The sequence below is a fragment of the Galleria mellonella genome, unplaced genomic scaffold, assembly GCF_026898425.1.
Source record: "Galleria mellonella isolate WM207_F2 unplaced genomic scaffold, CSIRO_AGI_GalMel_v1 utg173, whole genome shotgun sequence".
NCBI classification, from domain to species: Eukaryota; Metazoa; Arthropoda; class Insecta; order Lepidoptera; family Pyralidae; genus Galleria; species Galleria mellonella.
The window spans coordinates 102,029-110,226 of NW_026442016.1; the positions used below are offsets into that span (position 1 = coordinate 102,029).

Here is an 8,198-nt window from a genome sequence, read left to right on the forward strand (position 1 = left end):
TTAAATAAATTCCAACTGTTCAGAGGAATTACTTGAATTAACACTAGCTGCAGAATTTCATCACCGTATAACCCAGCCATTTCTCTGATGTTGCGACTGCTTATGGGCGGCAGTAATCGCTTACCATTAGATGAGCCCCATGCCCGTTTGCCTCTCATATTATAAAAAAGATATATATATATATATTGCACATATTATCTGTCATTCTATTTAAATTTTATACTTACTCTATTGTTATATTCTACTATTGAGCCAAAATGTTCTCTTATTTAATTTCAATTTTGAATTCCTGCATAAGATAATTAAAAAGAAAGTTTAGAGAGTCAAAACATAACAGTATTAGTATTTTTAAAATCAGTACAGTAACAAAAAAGGCAAATCAAAATAAATGTCATATCGGCCAGAATGTCATATAGATAGATAGATAGATAGATCGTTTATTTGTTTGTTACTAATCACACACAGCATATACATAAGAATAGATAATACATAAACAACATAAGATTTATAAAATTGTGTTATTATGTGTGATCTGCAGCAATACAAAAAGGTCGAAGCTCAGCGTGTAACATTGTTCAAGGAACAAAACACTGCTTTTCAGCTTTAACCCATTTGAGGGTACGTGAAAATAATAATTAAAATAAATATAAAATAAAAAGAGCAATATTTTTGGTGATTGTCTGTGCAGTGTGTGTATAATAAAAATAATGTAAATTGTTCAGAGTATAATTTGATATAATTTTAACTGAGTGGTAAGGATAAAGCGAAAAAAAAAAAGAAAATATTAATAAGAGAAACATGGAAAAAAAAAATATTAAAAATCATTACATGAGTTTGCAACCGCTAGCCAAGAAATTTCTGTGGAATACCTAAAATTTGTTTTTTTAATAAGTATTCTTTGTGATGTTTTTTAAAACTTTGTACGGTAGTACAAACTAAAGTAACTTAGTACATATGTCATAAAATTCATTCACAATAGGTTAACTGTACTTCCTTTACCTGTCATTTTTTTTTTGATACCCCGCCAGTAGAAATCAATACCACAATACACAACCCATAAATTGAGATTGTGAAACAAGAAACTTTACGACTAATATAATAGAATTACGATGATGCTATGGGCTAACTGACCTGAGTTGGGGGAAAGAGATTGTTGGCAATGGAGTTTGACAGCTTCATTGCTAGCAATATGCTCTATTATGTTGACCTCCACGTGGTTCTCCCTGGAATCCATCGTGAACAATTCTTGTTGAATCCGTCACGATGGGCTAACTGACCTGCTTCATCCTCACCTATCATCCTTTACTGGTGCCCCGCCGGTGTATACCGATGGCGCGGGTGGGGTTACCATTCCATTAAAATCAACTTATCTGAGTTTACCCTCATCTATCATCACTCACTGGTAGGTACCAGCGGAAGCATACTGCTATCGCATACCATTCCATTTACATCTCATCAAAAAAACCATTGGTATTTATTTGGCTTAGTGTACTTCTATATTATTTTGTATTTTACTTTCACGTCTGTATAATTCCCCTGGCCTTTTCTTATGATATTTTGGAGATGAAAGGTGAAAGGAGTAGTGACACATGTATTCTAACTCCAAGGAGTGATAAGTTTCTTTTTTATTATATCAGACATTATTTACTGGATTCATTAGCATTTCAACTTGTGTACGCGATATTACTTCAAACATGGGCCCAAATTGGACATTTTATGTGCAATTATGTATTTAAATAGATATGTGTATTATATACATTTGAAGGTTAAATGTATTTAAAATCTTATATATCATTTATTGATGTAGTAATAGAATTTTGAATTTCGTTTCTCTTAAGGGCATATATTATTAGTGTTTTATAATTGCTTGTGTATTTATATTGTTGATTTTATTACTTTTCTCACTATTTCAAATTTATATTCCTTTTCATATTAATACCCGCCCACTATGTACCTTTTATTATAACAAATTGTGATTTGTTAATCTTTGTCGGGTGCCCACGATACAGGTTCGCTTAGTGTGGGGCCCATTGTATCTTGTATTTGTAACTTTGTGTTTTTGTCAAATAATAATAATAAAAAAAAAAAAAATTTAAATGACTCAGGGAATCCAAACCATCCATTATAACATGAGATCGTCGACAATTCGAAATGCTACCATGCATCTGGTTGTTTATCAGTGCCTTTTCACAGAACTGATGAAGTAACTGTTTGTTCCTTTATGTTTATTTATATGTACCCTATGTCATTTCTCTTTAAAAAAAAAAACTCATCGAAGCCATTTTACTAAATAAATTCCAGTCATTGAAACGCATTGTTCTGTCAGGTGAATGCAATTAATGTCCTTCAACAAAGACACCCATATCTATACAGCCATTGTGCGGGTGAAATGACAGATATACAGGTGAGCGAGATAGTATAGCTATTTATAAAGAAAATAAGTGAACATTGAGCGAGATGCAAAATGAGTTGCGAGCATGTACAGATGGGCAAAGCACCGGGTTTAAACCCGGTGCTTTGGTAAAAACCCAATAAACACCCATAAACTCCCATAATCACCCAAAAAAATAGGTTTTTACGTATTTTTTTGAAAATATGTAAGTAATACCAATAAATTATTTTTATAAATTGTATTGATCAATTCTACAATATTAAATAAAACGTTAACTAATAATATTTCAGGAAATTTTAAAAATCTATATATAATAAAATGAAAGTAATTAATTTTCAGTGTTTTCATGTTGCAGTTGATCAACATGTTGGCCTTTTGCTTCCCGTAGATACTTTAAAATTTCTTCATAACACCTCGTTCGCACACATGGCCGTATATATTTAAATTCTTGAGCCACTAACAGTCCGAAATACTCATTTCTTTTATCCTCTTCTCCATAAATTAAGCATTTAGAACAGTTTGTTTCTTCTTTCAGTAAATTTTCTTTTACTTTATCCTCGTTTTTTTCTTTGTTGCGACGACGCTGGGTAAATCATCTGGACACTGGGTCTCACTATCGCCAAATATATTTGGAGATCGGCTTCGGCTACGGCTTGGCAGACATTTTTTTCTTTCTACAATTTTAAATTAAATTTATTAGAATAAATGCTTCGAACACACGCGATCTAAGTACCTTTTGTGTTTATTATACCTTACCTACCTAGGTATAAAAAGAGTACTTACGTAGATTTTCTTTTATTAACTGTTTTATACGAAGATCTTGATCTCTCAAATTAGCATCCATTTTACTTCCAGTGATTATCAACTAAATTAATAATCCACAAAGTATTAAATAACGTTTTTATGAAATATTTAGCACAAAAACAATACCCTTTAAATATCGATCGTCAGTAACTGTGGCTGACTTACCTATATTCTAGCAAGCAGGACTGCCAGATGTGAAGGGGAAATCCCCAATAAATTGTTGCATGTGACTGATGATGTGAGCATGTTCGTTTCATAATAAAAATGTTGCCAGGTAACCAAAAAGTCGTATGTTTTTGTGCGAATTACGATCATAATCTTTACGATCGTACATTAAAAAATAGACAAATAATAGTATGAGTACGATTTAAATCGTATATCTGTCAACCCTGCTAGCAAGACAGCGACAAAATCACGTTGCATAACAATGTAGCCCAAGCTTATATCTTATGAAATATACGGAAGAGATACGGACTTAGAAAAAACAGAAATGTTGTTCTTTGTGGAAGTCATTGATGAAATTCTATGTATTTTAGCCCGCAAACTTTCTTCAAACAAAAACAGCGCCATCTAGTATCGAGTTCTGTAATTATCTCTTTGTTTATGGATTTGAAGTAAGCAATACATTATGACTGGGGATTCCCCTATTCGTCGACGCTGAATATGAGGCGACGACAATCACTGTCAAACGTGTTCACTATTACTCTGACTCTGGTAACGTGACTTCCTGGTAACGTGTTAGGTAGGAAAAGCAGTAAAAAAGTGCATATTAAGGGAGCAGATTTGAAATAATATTTATACTTAACAAGAAATAATTAAAGGTAAGTGGATTTTTGAATGATACAATTATATCATGATCACTTAACAATTTTAACTTAAAATTAGATGTATTATTACAAGCTTTTATTTAGCTTGCGTTATGTAAATAAAAGTATGTAGGTATGTTCGTATGTTGATGCAATTATCCTCAATCCTCAACCGACTGGGATAAAATTTTCCATACACGTTTATTTTGGATGATAGTGCATAGTTAGCTGAGAGTCGTCATTGGATAATAATGGTGGATAGCCTAAGATGTGTACTAGATATTTATTTTTAATATAATATGCGTAAGTACCTAATCGAATTAAAGAAGTTGCTGAGAAAAATACAGAACAATACGATAATAAACTAGCGTCTGCGTTTAATCCTATAACAAGAAATAATCATTGTAAAAAAATAGGCACTCTATTGTTGAATTTTCGTCAGACCAACTAATCATCGTTCATTTTTTTAGGTTCAATGGGGAGACCTAAAGATTTACGCATATGGGAGCACTACCGTACTTTACCAAACAAGTCTGTTTCTTGCAATACAAATTCAGTAATGCTGCCAAAATGCTTCAACATCTTATCACTTGTCCAAAATCTCCAGAAACATTAAAAGACTCTATGAAACTTATAAAAGATAGCTCGTCCAAAACCAAAATGTCTGGACTGTCAGAGATAGAGACAAATGATTCTTTTATAAGCCCCTCGTCGTCTGCTAACACTACAATAAATGCTGAGTTTCAAGACACCGGTGATCATATAAAAACAGAATTAGCGAGAGCTATATTTGTAACAGGGACGCCATTATCGATGGTGCAACATCCTTTATGGATACAATTTTTCGAAAAATTGCAACCAAAATTTAAAATACCTTCACGTAAAGCTTTAGCGACAAAATACTTAGATAAAATATATAGAGAAATGCGTTTTGAGTTAAATGAGGAACTAAATGTACAAGCATTTACTTACAGCAGTTACTTACACCTTCAGTGCGATGGCTGGTCTAATTTAAGAAATGAAGGAATAATAAACTTTCTTATATCAAAACCTCAACCTGCATACGTTAAAAGTTTGAATACAGAAAGTAATCCTCACACTAGTGAATACCTTAGCCAAGAAGTTGAAAAAGTAATGAAAGTGTATGGAGCAAATAAGTTTCTTGTACTTATTGGCGATAACGCTAGAAATATACAAAAGGCATTCGAATTAACAAAACTCAAATATCCACATGTTGTTCCTCTCGGTTGCTGTGCACATATCCTTAACTTGTTGTGCCAAGATATTGTAAAGATACAAGAAGTAACTGTGTTTATTATGCAAGCCATAAATATAATAAAAACTGTTAAAAGGAGTCAACGATTAAGTTCCTTGTTGATAAAATCAAGGCAGGGTGAAGATTCTACACAAACACTAAAATTGCCTTGTGCTACAAGATGGGGAAGTCATGTTACTTCGTTAAAAAGTTTGAAAGCAAATAAGATAGCTTTGCAAATATTAACAGTTAGAGAAGATGTGGTAATTTCAAGAGATATTAAAGATTTAATTCTAAGTGATGATTTCTGGACGAAGACAGGGGAATGTATTTTGGAACCAGTCACTGAAAGCATATTTTACTTAGAGAGCGACCAGAATCGTTTGCATCGCACATACATTACATTTAGAGATGTACAAGCTAAGATACGTTTTGCATTAAATGAGATTTCGACATTGAGCGAAGAAAGCAAACAGCAGATTCTAACATCAGTATCTTCAAGATGCAATATGGCAATGAGGCCAATACATTTTGCAGCATATATTCTAGACCCCAGGACTCTAGGAGTCGAACTTACTCAAGAGGAAGAACTTAAGGGTATGGAGTTTATCTACAATTTAAGCCAACACTTAAGTTTGTCAAATGTAATGGCAGATTTGGCGTGTTATAAAGCTAAAGAAAACTTTTGGGCCAGAGGATTTGTATGGAGCTCATTAGATAGCATTGAGCCCCTAATATGGTGGAAAGGTATTTGTGGTTCCACTGAGTTAAGCAAAGTAGCGATTCGTATTCTATCAGCTCCCTGTACTTCGGCAGCCACTGAGCGTTCCTTTAGTATCCAAGGCTACATACATAATAACAAAAGAAATCGACTTACAACTGAAAGAACTGAAAAAATTTCATTCATTTGTTATAACTGGAATCTTAAACATAAAGCTGAATGCGAGGACATTCAGTTTAATGAAGAAAATACCTTAGAAGCTTTCATTGAGCAAGTAAATGAACATAACAGTTTAGACGAAATAGAGCCTATCGAACCTATACAATTCATCGCTTGTAATAACTCTGAATCTGACAGTGATTGACTGTAGTTTTACATTTTACTTTCATCTCTTTCTTAATAAACTCAAAATCAAATTAAAAGTTTTTTATTCTGTAGGCTGCATAATAATATTGTCTATGTCCAGTATAGTGGACGTCTTGCGGCTGAGATGACGATGATGAAGTACAAAATCATAAACACCCAAAAATTTGGGTGTTTATGGGGTTTAAACCCAATAAACCCAAAACACCCGGTTTTTACCCACCAGACTTTAAACCCACCCAGGTGGATTGCCCATCTCTACGAGCATGTCATTAATTTTCTTTTGTTTTCAATGATTTTCCTTATGCGATTGGACAGACACAAATGTTTATATATTCACCTAGTCACAGCTTATAGCTTTGGCCGCTTTAATTAAATTATATTTCTGTGTATTTGTACAGAGTATGGTCTATCCGTATACTAAATTTTGTTCAAATTTATTCAGCCGTTCAACTCTGTTTGGGTAACAAATGTAAACTGGGGAGAAAGGGATTGATAGTAATGGAAACTGAGAATCCCATTGCTAGTAATATACCCAACCAGGTCGACATCCTCGCGGTTCTCTCTGGAAACTATCATGGTTGATTTCTGATGAATTCATCATGATGGGCTAACTGGCCTGTTTTCATTCTCATCTATCACCCTTCACTGGTGCTCCGCCAGCGTATCCCGTTAGCGCAGGCCGGGTTACCATACCATTTTCACCCATAAAAGAAAAAAATGTAAACTGTCATATGTACTCATATATTATTGTTAGTATTAACCTTTTTGATAATTGTTATTGTAGTGAGTACAGACTGGAAGTCTACCTATTACCATGTTGACTAAGTGGTTTGGTATAATAAGAGTATATATACTTGTGCACCAATTGTATAGTTTTTTATTAATGTCTTCAAACTGTTAATTATTCTACATAAAAAATTAAGAACATGATTTCAAAATAAACCACGCGGACAAAGTTAGCAGAGGGATACAAATTATTGCCTAGGATAAAAATTCCTAACTGAAAAACCAGGATGATCTGTGTGATCTTTGAGCCATTTTACGTAATCTTGAAAGCAAGAGGAGAGAAAGAGGTAAACGGTTACTGTTGAATAAACATTGGTTGATTCAACAATAAACTGTTGTAAATAAATTGTTGGAGATTTAGGATTCCGTATAATTATTATTCCATATAATTATAAGAAATCTTAAATCTCTAAATATAACATATGTTCGTATCTATAATAAGTTAACTACTGTAATCTTTTGGAGGAAACAATAATGAGTATTTATCTTTAAATGTCAATGACAGTTAGTATAATAGTTCGACTAATATAAAGTTTAGAACCATTTCTATTTTTTTGTATCTAAAACCTTTTATACGTTAAATAAATTTTGTTTGACATTAAATCGATTATCAGTTTTAACAAAACTGTTTGACCAAAGTCCGTTGATATTTTCGACCTTTGACTAATTATATATTCATTATAAAAAAATAATAGTAATTACATTCGATATTTAAAAATTGAATACTTACATTTAAAAAATAGAATTCAATCCACTACCACATTCACTCGAAACAATAACTCGGATATCACTCGCAACTCGCAGGCGACACAGTGCGGACACGCGTCGCGGACTCCCGATGTCAACTGACACCCGCATGTCACACTCGGGAGCATTGCAGTGGGTACTGATGGCATAAATCAGAATTGTAAATATTTTTTTTTATTTCTTTTTCGTCAATAGAATACGGGGGTATTTTTTACGTTTCAATTTGATTTTACAGAAAAAAAAATTTAAATGAACTCGTTGTTCTTTTATTTATTTTTCGATTGAATAGAAATCTAATATTGACATTTAATATGGGCATAA

The 8,198-nt window shown here is 32.9% G+C and overlaps 1 protein-coding gene across 1 annotated transcript in view; it reads right to left on the bottom strand.

Annotated features, from left to right (window-relative positions):
• LOC113515652 (tolloid-like protein 1) overlaps positions 1–7,993 on the bottom strand; it is a gene marked incomplete at its 3' end in the record, with an annotated part of 106,644 nt that extends 98,651 nt beyond the window's left edge. The window contains 1 exon segment of the mRNA XM_052893334.1: positions 7,861–7,993.
• Positions 7,994–8,198: the final 205 nt, after the last annotated feature.